We start from the raw sequence: 21143 nt of genomic DNA, 5'->3' as shown, positions 1-21143 counted from the left end.
CCTTATCGCCTCTAATGAATAAGAATAACCAAGAATCATCCAAGGAAATCTGCATGATATTGGATTAGGCAAAGAGGTTTTCAGTGTAATACCAAAATGATGACCCATTAAAGAAAAGAAATGGTTAATTTGACTTCTTTAAAATTTAAAACATTTTCTACATGGAAGATCCTATTAAGAGAATAAAATAACAAGCCATATACTAGGAGCATAAGTATGCACATCACAATCCTCTAAAAGAACTTTGTCCAGATATGTAAAAACTCTCAAAACCCAATAATAATAATAAATAAACACTCTAATAAAAATGGGTAAATATCTGAAAAACCCTGAAGTAGGATGATAACTGGATGCCAAACATATAAAAATATGTTCAACATCATTAGTAATTAGCAATGCAAATTAACACCATGTGATACTACTACACATTTATTAGAATGACTAAAACAAAAAGAAACAAAGAAACTTGTCATATCAAGTTCCAACAAGAATATGAAGCCACTGGAACTTTCATAAACTGCTGATGGGAATTCACTTAGCAAACAGTATGACATTTTCTTATGAATTTAAATATGCAACTACCCACTTGTAAGTATCTACCACAAAAAAAAATATGTCCACTCAAAAAGCTGTATACAAATATTTATAGGAACTTTATTCATAAGCACCAAAATTTGAAGGGAAAAACATATATTTTTCAACTGGTAAACAAGCAACCTGTGGAATATCCATACAATAGACTATTACTCAGCAATAAAAAATAGCAAACTACTGTACAATGTGCATGACTCATAAATACATCTTACTAAGTAAAAGAAGTGAAACACAAAAAGCTACATAATACATAACTCCACTTATGTGGCACTGGGGAGAAGGCAAAGATAGTTGTTGAGTTGGGGTTGGGGAGAGGGGTTCTCTGCACAAAAGAATTTTGGGGAAACCGTGGTGATGAATACCTGACTCTACATTTCAGATAAATATAAAGCACAAAATGTGCAACTCACTGCATATGAATTTTTAAAAATAAGTCAACAGGAATATGTGTGGTGGGGAGGAGAAAGATACAATAAATATGGTGATAGATGAACCTAACTGGATTACAAATAAATCGCAAGGCCATGCAGAAAGGAATGGGAAGAAATAAAATATTACAAACTTTTAAAAATAGTACTTTGCTAAAGATAAAAATTGTACTCAAATACTGTACTGTACTGTAGTTGGTAAATTGTTGTCACAGTGATATGGATTAGAAGTTCTGATTCTTCTTTGTTTTTGTGCTTCAGTTGAACAGATAAGTAAATGTACTGTAGGTAATGAAAGCCAGAGTAAGTAGTTACAATTAGGAAAGGAAGAACACCAGAATGAAACCTGTGGGCTAGATATAAGGCAGAGGTATCAACACAGGTATGTGGTTAAAAAATAGATGATATACAGACAGGTAGACAGACAGACATCAAGTTGGTAAATAAATGTGTGTATTGTATGTGTCCTGGCTCTATTTACTGACAGGCGTCAAAAAGTAACATCTCAGTAGCAAAGAGCATATGTGGCACTCAGATACTGGATTTTAAATACCATCCTCTAATTAAAGGAAACGGGAATTTTTGCAAAACTGATTTAGTTCAAAGCTCAGGCAGAAAAAAATCCAAGATGTGTCAAGATCATCTCCTGGTGCTAGGAAGTAAGAAGTGTTCAACAACAACAAAAGATTGTAACATATCAAAAGGGCTGTAAACCCAACCTGAAAGCTTCCAAAGATCAATGATGGAACACCTCAGCAACAAAATAAATAATGGTGATATTGTATTATTAAATATCCATCAATCCACACTATACTAATATGAATGAAAATGAATGAATGAATGAATAAATAAATAAATAAATAAGAGTGACAACTCTTCCTTACAGAAGAATGTCAATTAATAAATGTAAAAGGAATGAAAGAAATTGAAAATCACTGTTAGAACACCAGGGTAATAATTACTGCAGAAAAAAATCCACCAACGAATGCTAAAATCAATGGATAAAAGTTTAAGCAGAAACAAACTAAATTAAATGTCATGAGGGAGAAAAAATAAATTACATGATCATAATTAAGTAACTTAAAGGAATTGATTATGTTATTTTAGAAAAGAATGTTATTAGTAGCTACAATAAAGCTTGAGACAATAACTACTCAAACACTGTACTCTATGTTATAAATTTCTAATTGCAAAGAGGTAAACAGTTGTCTTATTAAAGTGTCAGATACCACTTTAATGAAGTGATCAAGGTTAAAATCCACCAATGATACATACTAACCTCATGGACCCTTAAGATGGTGCACTGAGAAAGGCACATCACCTCTATAGTACCCTTTCCACTAATGCAGAACCACAATCTAATGAAGAGAACATTTCAAACAGATTCAGATTGAGGAAGAGTCCACCAAACAAGTGACTCTTCAATAGTTTCAAGGTCATAAAAGACAAGGACAAAAATCAGAGTCTTTCAGAGATCAGAGGAATCTTAAGAGAAATTACAATTAAATGCAATGTGGTAACCGATTAAATCCTGGAAGAAAAAATATACTAGTGGAAATATCAGTGAAATCTAAGAGATTCCTTACTTAATAGTATTTAGCAAGATTAATTTCTTAGTTTTGATGAAGATTGAGCATGTGAGATGTTAACTTAAGGAACAGCTGAGTGAAAAGTAAAGGGGAATTTTGTACTATTTTTTAATCTCTTCTGTAAGCTTAAAATTACCCCAACATAGGACAGAGGGATGGAAAATAGATATACGAAAAAATGCTCAACATCATTAATCATCAGAAAATTGCAAATTAAAACCACAGTGAGATACCACCTCACACCCATTAGGATGGTTATTATCAAGAAATTGACAAACAACAAGTGTTAGCAAGGATGTGGAGATAAGGGAACTCGTGCACTGTTGGTGGGATTGCAGATTGGTGTAGCCACTATTGAAAACAATATGGAGGTTTCTCAAAAAAATGAAAATAGAACTGCCATATGACCCAGCAATTTCACTTCTGGGTATTTATTCAAAGGAATCCAAAACACAAATTAGAAAAAATATACGCAATTGAGGACTTCTGGTCAAGATGGCAGAATAGGTAACTGCTGTGCTTGCCTCCTCTCACAAACACATAAAAATTATTACAAAACTACAGAACAACCATCATTGGGAACCACCTGAAGACTAGCTGAACAGAACTCCTATACTAAGGATACAGACAGGCTATGTTGACTAGTAGAAAAAGTGGAGATGTGGATGGGCAGGCCCACAACCATGGAATGGCAGTTAAGAAACAAGAGGGATATCTAAGCTGCAGAGGTTCCCCTGAGGAGTGAGGGGTCTCAGCCTCACACAGGGCTCCCCAGCCCAGCGTTGCTATGCAGGGAAGAGAAGTCCCCATAATTTCTGGCTGGGAAAACCAGTGGAGATTACAGTTGAGTGAGACAGAGAACTGCTGGAGTCCCAGACCTGCACGTGGATTTACTTACTGATGGCCTGACTCATTCTGAACTCCAGTGCTGTAACAGCATCTCAAAAAGTGCCAGGGACATACAGGGAGGAACCAAATTGTCTGGCTTCAGAGTGAGGGCTGGAGGGGCAGCTTTTTCCCAGACAGAAGTGTTGGTAGAGGCCATTGTTCCTTTGTTGAGCTCTACCCCCATTGAGCCTGCAGGTGTAGGTGGGCAACAAATTACCACAACATAGGACAGAGGGATGGAAAATAGATATATGAAAACATGCTGATTCTCCATCAACATGGCTAACACCATTTGTCACACCCTAGTGACTTCCTGGGACCATGGCCCACCCAAGCCACTTCTAGTGGCATTTCCATATAAATAGCCTGTCTCAGCTTATGCTGGGAACTTTTCTAAAATCTCTCAAAGGTTCACAAACCCTATAAGCATCAGCTGGCCAGCCATGCCTGTACCTCTTGCTAAGTATCCTTACCCTTGTCACCAGTGGCAGCCAGATTTGGTTTGTGGGTTAGCCTCTCCCAGGCACCTATAATCCCAGCACAAGTGGCAACCATCTATGGTTCACTCTGTTCCTCATCTAGGTGACCCCAGTCTGAGCACAGGCTGTGGCTGACCATGGCCTGCAGCAGAGCCCCTTTTAAGAGGCCCCAGAACCAACACACCTAGTGGCCAGCTTCAGACCACCCCTGGGCACCAACCGACCACTTCTACAAATGACACACCAAACAGGCAAACTGGGCAGGTACCTGCATCCAGCTAAAGTGAATTCTGCTTCATAGGGACAGCCCCTGAACAATAGGTACTCCACTGTAGTAAAGGCCAGTCCTCCCAGCCCATCAGCCTGAGAGTATATACCTCCCACTGATGTGACAATAGCAATAAAGGCTCAAATGCAACAGAATGGTATATACAAACCACATAAGGAATACTCCTGGAGTGCCTGGTATAGGTGACCAAAGAGAGTACACCACTGGACTCCACAGATCACACACTATATAAGTCCACTCTACCAAAACCAGGAAACATAGTAGATCGACCTAATACATAAAAACAACATACAGTGTCATCCAAAATAAGGAGACAAAGAAATATTTCCCAAATGAAATAACAGAATATAACTCCAGAAAAAGAACTAAGCAAAATGGAGCGAAGCAATCTACTTGATGCAGAGTTAAAAACACTGGTTATAAGGATTCTCAATGAAATTAAGAGTAGTGAGAATTTTAATGGATAGAAAACATAAAAAAGAATCAATCAGAAATGAAGAATACAGTAACTGAAATAAAGAATACATTACAGAGGATCAACAATAGAGTAGATGAATCAGAGGATCAAATTAGCAATTAGAAAAACAAGGTAGCAGAAAACACCCAATCAGGACAGCAAAATAAAATAAAATAAAACAAAATAAATGAGGATAGTTTAAGGGGTCTCTGGGACAACATCAAAGATACTAACATACACATCATAGGGGTACCATAGAAGGAAAAAGGATAAAGCAAGTAATTGAAAACTTATTTATAGAAATAATAATGGAAAAATTTATTAACCTGGCAAATAAAATCAATATACAATTCCAGGAAGCACAGAGATGAACCCAAAGAAGCCCATACCAAGACACAACATATTTAAAATGCGAAAGTTTAAAGATAATGAGAGAATCTTAAAAGCAGCGAGAGAAAAGCAGTTAGTTATGAACAAGAGAATCCAGTAACACTGTCAGCTTATTTCTCAACAGATACTTTGCAAGCCAGAGGGATTGGTGTGAAATATTTAAAGTGATAAAAGTAAAGACATACAACCAAGATTACGCAGTAAGGCTATCATTTAGAATCAAGGAGAAATAAAGAGCTTTCCAGACAAGAAAAAGCTGAAGGAGTTAATCACTGCCAAACCAATGTTACAAGAAATGTTAAAAGCCTTCTTTAAAAAGACAAAAATAGGATAAAAATATAAATAATAAAATGTCAATAATTAAATATCTGTCAATACTCATTTTAAATGTAAAAGGATTAAATGCTCTATCAAGGGTGGCTGAATGGATAAGACAGCAAGATCCATACATATGCTGTCTACAAGAGACCCACATCAGATCAAAAGACACACAGACTGGAAAATAAAAAGATGGAAAAAGATATTTCATGCAAACAAATAAAAAGATGCTGGGGTAAAGTAGACTTTAAAAACAAAGGCTATAACAAGAGACATAGAGGACCTATTAATTCCACTTCTGGGTATTCACCTTTAGAAACCCAAAACACTAAAAAGACATAGGCATCCTTATGTTCACCACAGCATTATTTACAAGAGCCAAGATATGGAAGCAACCTAAGTGTCCAGGTATGGGCCAATGAATAAAGAAGATGTGGTACATACATACAATGGAATATTATTCAGCCACAAAAAAGAATAAAGTATTGCCATTTGTGCCAACATAGATTGACCTAGCAGATTTTATGATAAGGTGAAGTAAGTCAGACAAAGACAAATACCATATACCAGTAATTTCACTTATATGTGGAATCTAAAAACAAAATAAACAAACAAAACACACAAAAACTCATAGATACAGAGAACAGATAGATGTTTGGCAGATGGGAGGGACTTTGGGGAAATTGGTGAAAAGAGGGAAGGTATTAAGATGTGCAAATTGTCAGATATGAAAACAGTCCTGGGGATGTAAAGTACAGTGTAGGGAATATAGTAAGAGTATTGTTATAAACATGCATGGAATCAGATGGGTACTAGATTATCGGGGTGATCATTTCATCAGTTATACAAATGTCTAATAACTATGTTTCAAACCCGAAACTAATAGAATATTGTATGTCAACTGTAATTAAAAAAATTAAAAATTAAAAAAATGTATCTCCACATACAAATTTAATGCTGAAAAAAAAGAAATAGTCTAATACTAGTGGGATTTTTATTGAAGCTAAATTGAAATCTCAAATTAATTTTAGAATTGATATTTTTTATAATATTGAATCTCACATCCAGATATCATGTTTCTTTCTATTTTCTCAGGGATTTTTGTTTGTTTTGACTTTTAAACAAATTTCATCAATGTCTTTAATATATAACTTAAAATCATAATTTCCTTCTTACATATTTTATAGTTTTATTAAGTTTATTAAAAATTAAATTTTCTATTAGTTTCTAACTGATAATTAGTCAAACTACTTAATTTTGTAAAAGTATACTGGTACAATATGTGGGAATTTTACTGAAGTCTTATTAGAGTTTTAATGGTTTTCAATAATTTTGTCACGATTTCTAAGTAGATAATCATAACTATTGCAAATATTAAGTTTTGGGTTTTTCTTTCTAATATTTGTTGTATAAGCTTATTATATTAGTTAAGTTCTACAGAATAAATGAGAACAACAACAATGACAGGTACCATTGCCTTATCACTAACTTGAATGTAGAGTGCCTTACTGCAGTTGGGTGGTTTTCATTGTTCTTTTCTCTTTCTTATTTATGAGTTATAGAACCCATTCTTTTCATTAAGTACTATTATATTCATTAAAAAACATACTTAATGCACTTCCCATTAGAGTTGAAAAGTATTCAGTATTTAATCTTCATTTCAAACAAAATAAAAATTCCACATACTTTAATTTCATCAACCCAGTCCTATTTTTCGGTATATTTTGGAATTTTAGTTCCCAATTTTACTACAGTATAGACTCAGTAAATTATTTACAACTGCTTTGTTGGTAATAAATTCTCTTGATCCTTTTATGATTGAGTAATGGCCTCTATTCTTAAATATTAGTTTAACTTAATATTAAGAGAAATCTTGCCCTAGCTGGTTTGGCTCTGTGGATAGAGCGTCGACCTGTGGACCAAAGGGTCCTGAGTTCGATTCCGGACAAGTTATAGGCTCAATCCCCAGTAGGGGGCATGCAGGAGGCAACCAATCAACGATTCTCTCTCATCATTGATGTTTCTATCTCTCTCCCTTCCCTTCCTCTCTGAAATCAATAAAAATATTTTTTTTAAAAAGAGTAATTTATGCTTTAAATTATGTTCTCCCAGGACTTTGTAAAAAGTCCTTCTTGTCCTTTACCATATGCTGGAGATGAGAAGTTGAATGCTAGTTTGAGGATTATCCTTTATAGTAAAGTAGAATTTTGTTCTCTGGAAGGTTAGAATTCTTCTATCACTGGCATTCTGAAGTTTCACCAGAGAGAATATAGTTATTCTCTTTTGGTTTTCCTTAGTGACACACAGATATTAATTTAACCATTTATTTCTATCACCAACAGATTTCCTAAATATTTTTATACCTTTTGTTGCATGTAGCAGGCCTCTTTCATGCTCTTAGCTTTCCTCAATTACGTTGTGTATTAGGACATAATGTATATGTCCTGAGTCCAACTGAAAATATCTCTTCCACTAGCAGAGAATGAAAAATCTGATTGCAAGAACCTGGGCTATGCTCTGTTTGTGTGGGAGGTGAAAGGGAACACATAAATTTAGCAGGTTTTGTTTTTAACAAGTATTGATAATTACTCTTTTAGGTATCAGTTTCTCTTTCTCCCTAGCAGCTGTGAGTGAGGTAGAGAACTGCCCTGGTTTGATAGGCCTCAGTACTCATTTTGGGACTCTCTTGCATCAGGACTACCAAATGCATTTGGCAAGTGAGGTATACTCCAGTTTATACCCAACAAATAAGTGAAATCAGCTCATCCAAGTGATACTGATAAAGTCCTTCTACAGACAGCTCTATGTGGCATTCTCTCTTTTAGCCTACATTTTCTCTCAGTTTGAATTACTTTAGAGTTCTATTTAACAAAGAAAAAAGAAAAAAAAAACCCAAACATATATTTTGGAGCTGATTCCATCTGCTTATTATCTTGCAGAAGTCATTCAATCCTTTTGGTCTGAGGATAACACTCCATCTAGCTTTTTGTGATGTTATAAGAATATTATATTTTTGCACATTATAACACTTGAAGAGAGACAAGAGGTAATGTGTTCAGATAGGTATTTTGAACTGAAAAATCTTCTTATGTTTACTTTTTGTATGTTTTAGGATAGAGAAAAAATGACATAATACATATCGTGCTTCATTTCTATGAGCAGAAGATAGAACAAAAAGATTATATAAAGAAGACAAAGGGAGAACAAAAGTAGAGAGCTATTGTTAACACAAAAGAGAGAAGAAGGGACTTTGAAATAATTTATAAATATATATACCTTACTCTGAACTTCACCAGGAGAAAGATACCGAGAGAGAAAAACAGGAAAAGAAAGTAAGGGATATACAGAAGAGAAAACTGAAAAAGACACCTTCACATACAAATGGCAAGACAATGATAAAATGCAAACAAAATGCAAACACACACACACACACACACACACACACACACAAACATGCATGTGCATGCCCACCATATACATGAAGTATTAGTGATTTCTAGGGCAAGAAAGTCATTTCACTCTTCCTCCTGTTCAGGGGTTAGAAAGTTCAGTAACTAGCTTTCATTTGTTTTATTTTCCATGCTAAATTCTGTGGAACTTTTCTTGTTTATTTGTTTTAACTTCAGGTTGCCAATGTGAAAGAAAATGCAAAAGGAAACAATTAGTTAAATTCAACGAAAATAACACCCTAGAAGAAATAAGGAATTACTGAGGCAATTGCCCTGCAGTACTTCCAGATGTTCATTATGCATCCAATAGTGATCCATCCAGTCCCCCATGTACTTTCTATTGGTGATAGGCAGTTCTCTCAGAGGCTGGCACCCTTCCATCTGTAACACAGCCACAGGATACATAAGATGCTGTGTGTCTGATGGTTAGGCAGAGTATGTACCACTGTCTCCAACAATACACTTGTTCAATCCCCCTGTGTTTGTGTGGCTCTGTTTTTATACTTATAGGACGTAGGTGGTTAGTAAGTTTATCCATGACTAGTGATCTGGCCAGTGTCAAAAGTGAATAACAAATCAATTATTGGCTGCAGATGTAATCTTGGACAGCATTGTATGTGGAAATTAGATAAGAGAAATGGGAAAAGATTAATGTAGAAAGTAGATGTTGTTGTTGGTTGTTTTGGATATTTCGAAGGTAACCAAAATATAACTAAAATTCCCAGATATCAAGAATTCAGGGTCTCAAGTTAAAACTTCAAGTACAAAAGCAGATTTTCCTCCACATTTGATGCCAAGGCATCAAATAAGTTTTCTTAGGAAGGCAATAACACATATTCTCAGGAGAGTATATTTCATATATGAACAGTCAAGGAAAAATTGCATCATTTCTTAAACTAAATAAATATATTTCTATTGTTTGCAATAAAAAAAAATAACAAGAGAGTAACACATAAAAGAAAATCTAAAAATAGATTACACAAGGTATAGGTTTATATCCCCCATGCATAAAAGAACTCTGGAGGTAGGCAGTGCAGAATCAGTGACAACTCTGCTGTTATTAGAGACACAGGTTTGGGTTCTAGTCAACCATCCTCAGTATGACTTCCAATCTCACTGACAGTCTAGAATAGCTGCTGAAGCTCCCATCCAATGCATCCACATACCAGGCCATTGGAACAAATTATAGAGGGTATGTGGACAAAAGCTTGCCCTTTTTTTCTCTGATCTTCCTGAAAGCCTCACTCATCTCAATGGTCAGGCTTAGTTGTATGACTACGGCTTCCTGTAATGCTGGGAAACATAGTCTAAAGGCTTCAATGGCATTCCAAATTATATTGTGGACTTCTTACTAAGAATGAAAGGGAGATAAAAGTCACTGCTATAGTACCTGATCCAAAGGCTTAATAAAATCAGGTTCAGATTGGCCTAGATGGAGCCATGCAACTTCCTCAAATATCAGGTCATCATAGGTGAACTTTAGCTTAGAAAATGAAGAGCACATTCACATAGCACAGTCTTGATTTACTTAGCAAATGTTCCAAAATTTAGTTCAAGTGAAGAGGCCTCAAGTATAAGAGCAGATATGGTATATCAGTGCAGCATCCTTGAGTGGGCCCCTCTCAGCCCGAGAAGAGACATGGTGGCAATGAGACTGTATGACTTAATTTTGTGCTTTGCCATAGTCTCTTCAAACCTGGGGCTTATATCACTATTCAGGAAGAACTTACATGATTGATGCCCTAGATCAGTGATGGCGAACATTTTGAGCTCGGTGTGTCAGCATTTTGAAAAACCCTAACTTAACTCTGGTGCCGTGTCACATATAGAAATTTTTTGATATTTGCAATCATAGTAAAACAAAGACTTATATTTTTTATATTTGTTTTATATATTTAAATGCCATTTAACAAAGGAAAATCAACCAAAAAAATGAGTTCGCGTGTCACCTCTGACACGCGTGTCATAGGTTCGCCATCACTGCCCTAGATGCTTCCATTTAAGAAGATTCAAGACATGGCACTATCTTGGCCTTTGAACCAAACTTATAGGGCTGGGGGTGACACACCCTTATGAGAATTAGGGGAAGGAAAAGTCATCATCCTGTTGTCCCTGATCCCTTTCTCAACCCTCAGTTACCTTCATCCTGGGAAGCAGGTTTCTTTCAATAAATGAGCCAAATACTTCTCCTGGCTTTAATGGCCTTTGGAGTAAGTCAAAAGGGAAGATAGAGTGTTGGATATTATCCCTATGAGGATCCTGGTGTACTAGCGCATCACTCTGCCAACCCAAGGATTCTCTGTATGAGCAACACAGACCAAATTATTGACACAATTTGTGGCTTCTGATGGAATTTGATGAATATTTGGTCATGTTAAAGTTCATATTAAATTAAACAGTTGCACAGTAAGGGGAGGATGAGAGTGTAATTCAGTAACGACCACCTCTTAGAGGTTTTCTGTCCATAGATTTAACTATATAAGATGAAAAATACAAATGGAAGGCCTAAGTAGGATAGTGGCATGAGAAATAGTGGATTGAGCATTAAAATGTTATTATATTATTAACATTAAAATAAAAATCACATTAATTTTTGGCTCAATAACTTTTTTTTCTATTTCTAAGAAAACACACTTTCTCTAAGAGCTTCAAACTCTTTGTTATAAATAACCTTCATACCACATCTGAAAGATATACATGCCCTCTCAAAATTAATAGACTCTGGACTTTTCCTAAAGTTCTTTTAGACATATCAGAGAAGAGCCTCAATTATGCCACCAACACAATAAACAGTATTAAGCAAGATAACTGTATTAAGACAAAGAGGTAGAGCAGTGCATTTAGTAGATCATTTGTTCTGAATGTGTATCATTTAGCTGGTTATTCTGTAAATATTAGTGGTAATCCCAGTTTGGATAGCGTGATGTTGTTTGTACCAGAGACTAGTCTACACAGTCAATAAAATCTAAAAAGACAAGCAAAATTGAAAGGGGGGAGAAAGAAAATATTTGAAAGGCATATAACATAGGGTTAACAACTATAAAACAAAGAATTCTTACAAATACAAAAGATAAATTTGCAATGTCATTCATTACAGCATTGTTTGTAGTAAATTAGAAACAATCTGAATACTTATCAATAGAAAATAAGTTTAAAAAATGCAAAGAATGATGCATTCATAGTATATAAAATGTAGATAATCATTAAGGGTTTGGGAGTTGTCTTTCAATACTTCATTATTTGTTGATTGAATCAGTAGAACCCTGGAGATGGACGTAGAAAATAGCTTCTAAATAAAATTTGTTCATTAAGTCATTGGTTTATATAGTAATTACTGTCTTTAGGATAAATAAGTATCATGAACCCAGGTTGGTTCATAAATGCTAATTTGTCTTGATAAGCATGCAACAAGGGACCCAAGAGTATGAACTTGACCACAAAGTAATGTACATAAGGTATAAGGATTTTCTTTCAGTATTGGTGATAAATAAATCCCCTCAAGTAGAAAGTTGACAAACAATGATTAATCCCCATGAAATTTTAAGAAATAAAATAAACTTTTAAGAGTCACCTATGGCACTCCCTGATAAATGTCAAGACAACAGCCAACTGAGCGATTCTGCCCAACAGGTCCCAATTATTTTATTATCAGGCCAGTTGCCACAGATTTTCACCCATCTGCCCCACCTCCTCTTGTTCATCAGATGTGGAGAGGACTCTTCAGAAATGTTGACTGAAGGCACAGTAAATTCAGAACTCCTGAATAGGTAAATTGGGAATTAATAAAGTTTAAAAAACAACAACAAATAAGTAGTCTTACTCCCAAGGAATTTATAATCTGCTAGAGACCCTATATGCATATAGGATAGCACTTCTCTAGATTTAGATCATTGTAATCAGAAAAAAAAATGTGGCTTTAATCTTAAAATTAGTAAAGTGGCCCATCAGTGGTCTATGAGGGTCACTTACTACATAATGTAGACATAGTAAAACCCTCAAACTTGATGACAGCTGCCTTCCTAGCCAGTGTTTACTCACCCTTCAGCAGATATGTATAGCTGTTTCCTACCCTCCATCTCATTATTCATTATCTTTGGAGAGCACAGTTATAAGCAATAGTGTTAAATGCTTATTTTTTCTTGGGTTTCTCTTCCACTAAGAAATACTATTCCAAGCTTTTATTCTCCTGATTCTTCAATGCCCTGACAGCAAACTTCAGCTCTTATTATTAGCCTCACAGGCTACAGAGCAACCGTCAACCTTATTTTGATGACCAGTCAGGCTATATTTTCTGAAAAAGTGATTTCACTCTCCAGGTCAATCAGAGGAAACCTAACCGTGGATTAGTTGTCACCTTTATGTCAGAGAAAGTTCTACAGCGATACCTTCACCATAATATGCAACACACAACAGCCAACTTCCATTTAGGACAGAAGAGTGACAGTGCACAACAAAATGAATATGACTTCTTTGATGGTGGCTTGAAGGGGGAAAATGAATGTATACGTTCAGTCTATAAAAGTCTCAGGATGATGTACCATAGTAAAATGATCAGGGAATCAAGGTCAAACTCCCACTTTCACACACACCCTCCCCGTATGTGGAAATATGCAATCTTATAATTCCAGTACTGTCTCTTCCCCCTTCAAATATTTTCCTCCCACTCTCTCTCAAATCTACTCCAATCAAGCCTTTGTTTCCCCAATAATTCCCACACACACCCACTTTATTGAGCAATTCCTTTCAATATCACCAATGAACTCTATGTTTTTAAATCCAAATGGTAAACTCTCACTCTAACTGGTCTATTGTAGCATTTTGACACAGTTGAATCCTTCCCTGCTCTCCTCTCTCTCTTTTTTGAGAGAGAGAGAGAGAGACATTGATCACTTGCCTCCTATACATGCTCAGACCAGGGACCAAACCCACAACCAGGGTATATGCCCTGATCATGGAACCCACCACCTTTCAGTGTACAGGATGCTCCAACCTACTGAGTCATATTGGCCAGGGCCCTCCTTTCTCTTTAATACACTTTTTATACTTAGCTTCCAGGCCACCAAAATCTTTTTCCCCCTTTTATTTCATTGCCCATTCTTTCTCATTCTCCTTTGCTGATTCTTCCTCTTCCCCCTAATTTCTAGGAAGTATGACTCAATCTGCTCTGTCTTTGGTCCTCCTTTCTATCTACATTTTTTCCAAGGGTTATTTCTTGAAGACTTATGTCTTTAAAAATATCTATGTTCCAGAGTCCTAAATTTCTATCTCTACTCAAGACTTCCCTCCTGAAATTCAGACTGTTTACTTGGTATATCCATTTGCATGTTTAATATACGTCTCAAACTTAACAGGTCCCAAGCTGAACTGCTGTTCTTCCTCTCCAAACTTCCCCAGCAGTCTTTCCCATCTCCATTGTGGCAATTTCAACCACCTACTAACTTAGGCCAACAAACTTCAATTGCCTCTTGATTCTTTGCCTTCTGCCTTTACCTACATCTATTCTGACAAGAATTCCTGTTAATTTACCTTCAAAATGTATCAAGGATCTGGCAATTTTTCACCATCTCCCCTGTTTTCACCCTAGCCTAAGCCACCATCATATCTTATCTAGACTGCTGCTGTAGCCTTTTAATTGGTCCTGCTTATTTCATTCCTTTTCCCCTACTTACTACAGAATGACCCTTTTTAAACTAATTTAATTCATGGTATCTTGCAGTAAACAATATAATCTCCCTAAGCAGTACATCAATCATATGGAAAAAAAAATCTATACTAATAAAAGGGTAATATGCTAATTAGACTGGACATCTTCCAGACGTCCTTCCGGACAAGGCCATGGTGGCAGGGGCCGAGGCAGAGGCAGTTAGGGGACAATAAGGCTGGCAAGGAGCAGTTAGGGGGTGGCCAGGCCAGCAGGGGGGCAGTGAGGGGATGACCAGGCTGGCAGGGGGGCAGTTAGGGGATGACTAGGCTGGCAGGGGGGCAGTTAAGAGGTGACCAGGCCGGCAAGCAGAGGTGTTTAGGAACAATCAGGCCAGCAAGCAGAGGCAGTTAAGGGCAATCAGGCAGGCAAGCAGGCAAGTGGTTAGGAGCAGTGATCCCAGATTGCGAGAGGGACGTCCAACTGCTTGTTTAGGCCCGATCCTGCAGATATTGGGCCTAAACCGGCAGTTGGACATCCCCCGAGGGGTCCCAGATTCGAGAGGGTGCAGGCCGGGCTGATGGACCCCCCCCCCATGCACAAATTTCATGCTCTGGGCCTCTGGCAAATCTAATAATATCTACCTTTTATTGGGCTGATCTAAGGATCAATGAGATGATAGATACAAACTACTAAAACACTCAGCACGTAGTATGTGTTAAATTTTAGTAGCATGGGCAGAAGATTAATTTTTATGTCATTTCTGAAATCTGTTGTCTCTATGAACTATTAGCCATTTATTATTTTGAGGAATGTGATTCAAAATTTTCCATAGCTACAACTGCTAAGCTACTATTTTAAGAAGTTAACCTGAACAAGTTGCTCCAGTGTTTGTGCTCTTCACCACTATAGTGTATCTTATACATCCTCCGAAAAAATGTGGCAGGTGTTAGTAAAATACATCACCTCACAAATGGTAGGAGTTCCTTCCTTTTTACGGCAGCGTAGTATTCCATTGTGTAGATGTACCACAGTTTTTTAATCCACTCATCTGCTGATGGGCACTTAGGCTGTTTCCAAATCTTAGCTATTGTAAACTGTGCTGCTATGAACATAGGCGAGCATTATGCTAAGTGAAATAAGTCAGTTGGAGAAAGGTAAATATCACATGATCTCACTCATTTGTGGAATATAATGAGCAACATGAACTGATGAACAAAAACAGATCCAGAGACAGAGAAGCATCGGACAGACCTTCAAACCTCAGAGGGAAGGCAGGGGAGGGTGGGGGTAAGGGGGAGAGATCAACCCCAAAGGACTTGTATGCATGCATATAAGCCTAACCAATGGATACAGACACCAGGGGGGTGAAGGCATGAGGGGGGGACAAAGGGGGGACAAGGACATATATGTAATACCTTAATCAATAAAGAAAATTTTTAAAAAATACATCACCTCACAATTAAAGCCCTTAGTCTACATGCCAGGAAATTTAGAGACTGGGAGCCAATTAATATAGGGTTGGAAATGACTGGAGCTGTTGCTTAAAATTAAATAATTAAATTTCACAGTTTGGAAACTAAGAAACAGTAGCAGCTACATGAAGCTTGTAAATAAAGTCATAACACTGATGTCAGTAAACACTTAAGGCAACTTAAAAAAAATTCAAATGGCAAGAAAGTTCTTCATAGTGGTACACAGGGCATGTGGTAACACGTAGTTCCAAGCCTGACAGATACCTGTGGGAGTATATGTTCAGTCAATCAAATCAAACTGAGGCAAAGAGAGTGGTAACTCCATATTTTACAATGAGACACTGGCACCAGCCATGACAGGGTTCAAAGGCAACGCTTCCATAAGGCCTTGCTATTTCCCTGGATCATTTGCCAATGCTGGTGCCTAGTATTTACTAGGAAGCAAGCCCTGGCTCAGTGGTTCTCTGTAGGTTTCCATCAATCAAAAGCTCTGTAAAAGCCATGATAAGACTGAGAAGGCAGGCAGGTAGGCCCTAGGTAAGGCAATGCTCTACAAATAGAATTTTATTACAAACTACTGTTTATTGAGCAATCACCGTACCATGGACTGTTCTCAGTCCTTCATTTCAGTGGATTCAATCCTCACAAAAAATAAGCAAGGGGAATCTGACTACCCCTGATCCAAGTGAGGAAACTCAGGCTCTTAAGGGACTGACTCAGCCAAGACCCAACAGCTAGAAACTATTCAACTTTGAATTCAAATCAGTTTTTTATGACACAAAAGGTTATGCTCTTTCTACAAAGCTATTGAGAAATAAGTAACTGTTGACAATGAGTATAATTCTTTTACAGTATTTGTTTAGAATGCTAAGGTAAAGGGGTCAAATAATTTTCTTTTAAAATATCCATATCTTTGTTTCCATTCACCACCTCTTAGCAATAATTATGTACAATCTTTAAATTAATCACATATGTTTACCCCAGTGCCTTTACTCCCCAGTCTATAATGTAAGGAATGTAGGCTAGATGGACCCTGGGAAAAATTTTTACAATTGATATACGTATTGAAATATTATTGCCTTAAGCTACTGTGAACTGCCTTTATGTGAGTGGCTAAAACAAATATAGGCTCTGTGCTCTTTCATGCCATTGACATGTCTCCTAACAGGCCAGAAAACAAGAACATCGGCTGGTCTAGCATAGCCAGGGCTTAGGGACAAATGGGAGTACTGACCTTTAGACAGACTGTGACTTTACATTGACGTCATGCCTCCCACCCAATGCTAGGTACCGTGGGAAGAAACTAAACTTTGATAGGTGACATTTAAGAATGTCCTGTAAACTATGCAGAGAGAAAATGGCCTCTCAGAGGGCTGGGTGTCTCCGTACACAGCCGTCAAGACATGTGTGAAAGCCCAAGGCTATGGCAAGCTTGTTGTACAGCCTGGAACAATGCTGTGATTGTGTGGGTATCGCCCCCTTAGAATTCACAGCACAGGCAGGATATGAATGTGTCCCAAGCAGGGTTTGACAGCTGTTTCGGAGCTTTCTAGATCAGAGATAGAAACAGATATGATTTGCATAATCTCTTTTTTGCATTACATTTCCAGTTGGGTGGGTTGCCTTTCCTGTTATACAACCTATCCCAAGAACTTGCCCAGCCTCCACCTCACTCAGCTTTCCACAGAATCACCTTGCTAGCCACTTCCATCTTTTTCCAACCACTTCCACCTTTTTCCAACCTTTTCCAAGATACTCAGAGTCATGTCAACACCCAGAAAATCTGCTAGGCCCCAGGTGGTGTTGCAGAATCACTAATACAAACATCAGTTATAGATGAACAGAGGAAGGAACTTGGGCTCCTTGGTATTGAGCAATGCTGTGTTTTAACAAATTTAAAGAATTTCCCAGTTATCCTGGAGGCCATCCATTTATTCAAATAATATTTTCTAAATATTTTCTATGAACTGACTCTATAGATGCCTGTAATACTTTTTTAGTTATTAGGCAATTGCAATCTTGTTCCTTAGAGAGGGTGCAGTCTAGTGATGGTTACACACTTGCACAGAGGCAACTTCAGTAGAATGTAATAAGAGTTAAGCAAAGACTACTACAGCCAAAAAAATAACTACAGGCCCAGAAATAACAAGCGAGGCACATGTGTAAAAATACATCTTCTACAGCGGCTAAAATAGTCATGAAAAATAAACGCTGAATGGGTTTACCAAAAGCAAGAGCTAGCCAAAGCCTCCCCATTCCTCCCACAACCACATGCCTTTTACAACAGGAGTCCACCTCCAGCCAACAGGTTGTAGCAGGAGGTTGGGCATATGATAAAAAGGCAACTTTGTCCACATATACAACAAAGAAGAATATTGTTATAGTATTAGGTGTGACCACAAGATATTATATTGGTCAATCCATTCCTCTCTCCCTCTCAGAAATTTTAACTGATACAATTGGGAAGAATTGTCATTTTGGTGGTGGGACAGTTATGGAATGCACCGCAGGGAGTGTGGCAGTGAAGTGTTATAAGAGTGAGTCTCACTCAGTTTTTCTGAATTTCCAAAGTCTTCTTGAGTCCAGAATTCACCTTCTGGGTTAAATTCTTGGGAAGCCTGGCTGTGCTTCCCTCCTTCCCCTGGGCCTTGTGCAGTCCTGGCTCACTTACCAATACAGCAAACCCCTTTTACTTGTGCTAACCTGCATCATCTCGGTTCCTCATAAGAATGAGACCAAATTGATGGGCCTGAGTAAAATAATGTGTTCCAGTGACAAATTTCATCAGTCAAATTTTTTTTTCCATTTTTATTAATTTTTGTGGCAAACCACACAAATGTGAATAAAAAAAGATAATAATCTCCAACTGAAATTTCCTCCAATCCCTGCATTCCCCTTCCAAGGCAGACAATATAGAGTTATTTTCAACATCTTTCTCCATACTCATGAAACATATATAAAATTATATACAGCCCAGCCAGCATAGCTCAGTGGTTGAGCATCAACCTATGAACCAGGAGGTCAGGGTTCAATTCCTGATCAGTGCACATGCCCAGGTTGTGGGCTTGATCCCCAGTGTGGGTCATGCAGAAGGCAGCCAATCAATGACTCTTGCTCATGATTGATGTTTCTCTCTCTCTCTCTCTGAAATCAATAAAAATATTTTTTTAAAAATTATATGTACATACATAAGGTCTTTTTGTTTGTGGCCATTGCTTTTTAAAATATGTATATTCATAACATATTTGTTTTAAGTTCTTTCTGGGACTATTCAATGAATGGGTTAATGCTATTAGAGTCAAAACAAACAAAGATTCTAATCCCAACTCTGTCACTGGTTCTCTATAAAATTGTATAGAAATAAATATAGCTCCTCCAGAATTAGGGTGCCAATCTTTTCATCAAAGACAAAAGGAAATAAAGTAGCCCTGTGCTTGGTGCCTTGCTAAGTAAGTTTTGAAAATTATTTCCCCTCCTGTAGCTGCCAATACAACAAAACAATAACACTGGAGAATAACCTGAGAGTGATAACATGCTCAGAAGAGCATGGTTAGAAAGTAATAATCCCCCACACATCTCAGACAAAGAGCCAGAGCCAGATATTTATCTCAGATGGGGACTGTAAGACTATACTTCATATCATGAGTAGGAGAAATCTTTCCTGGTCCTTGCTATGAATCTACATGCAACTTGAGCAAACTTTTTTTTTTAAACATTTTGGCTTAATCCTAAGGAAAATGTTGTGGAACTAACTCCTGGGGGCCTGGAGTTGGGAAGGCTGGAAGTAGTTTCTGGTCAGCATAAAATTGAGTTTGGAGGTTATCTAATAGAGTAAAAGAGTTGGGCTGGGGAATGCCTAAGGACACAAGACAAATGTGACATAGGTTATATATGCTTCCCCCCTCCACATACACAGATTCATGATACAGGTGTATGGGTAGCATCTGAAGTTGGGTATAATATCCAGTGAACAAGACAAGCTCTGCTTGCATTTTCTCTATCCCCTCCCAACATCCTCCTACCCCTCATCTATAAATAGTAATCTATGACTACCTGAAACAAGGGTAAAGTTAGCAAGTAGCTTCTCTTAGGATTTATGCAGCTACCACTACATTTTATTCTTTCCCATACTGATGGGAATGAGATGCTGTTAGAGACAGCGTATCTGGTTACTGAAATAATAAAATTAAAAGTATAAGAATATACTAAAGTAAGTTCTTAGTTGCTGGGATGCAAATAAGTTACTAATAAGTGATGAAGACTGTGATGATAGTGGTAATGGTGATGATGATAATGGTGATGACAGCCCCAATTCTTCCAAAGCAATCTTGTAGTTCTCCAAGATTCCCTTAAAAACAGGGATAGATCTGTGAGTATAGCCAATGGCCCCTCCGACTTATGTGTTCTATTTACCTTCTCGGCATCTGTTTCTAGGCTTTGCTGGCCTATAACACCCTCAGCTAGATTTAGATCTAGCCTTATCTGCAGTTAACTCCTGATTATACACTGCTGCTTCACCTCCATTTCTCAGCCCTCACTCTATTCTCCAGCAGAATTAAATAGTGCTCATTTTGGATTTCTGTTAGTCAACTCAGGCTTCTTATCCTGAGCTCTCTCTTCTTATGGATCCCTGGCCTTATCCAGACCATGTCTAATTTAGCTTCGGTCCTTTGTCTTAGACACCTTTCTAACCCACCCTCATTCACCTATACTTCATTCTGACTGCTACTTTATCTGTGGCTATTGGCCCAGTGATGTCAACCTCCAAGACCTTATATTTATATGGTACCCCTCTTTAAGACCTCTAGTAGCAGCAACTCTAGCAGTGGCAATCTAGAGCTTAAGCTCTTTAACTCTGGCTATAATTATCCCCCTAGTTTCTAGCTACCTTATATCATTGACTCTATAGAATTAATTGCTAACAATCTCCCAGGAAAATCAATGGAAGTGGCAGAAATTTGATCACAGTGCTGAACCAGTACATGCAGCCTTCATAATGACTGGACTCTACCCAGCTCTCTCAACTTGAATGTCAATTTTATATTTTACTAGAGGCCTGGTGCATGAAATTCGTGCATGGGGAGGGTCCCCTCAGCCCAGCCTGCATCCTCTCCAATCTGGGACTCTCGGGGGATGTCCGACTGCC

Source organism: Myotis lucifugus, unplaced genomic scaffold (assembly GCF_000147115.1).
Source record: "Myotis lucifugus unplaced genomic scaffold, Myoluc2.0 scaffold_32, whole genome shotgun sequence".
Classification (NCBI taxonomy): Eukaryota; Metazoa; Chordata; class Mammalia; order Chiroptera; family Vespertilionidae; genus Myotis; species Myotis lucifugus.
Note: the sequence above shows the minus strand (reverse complement) of the source record.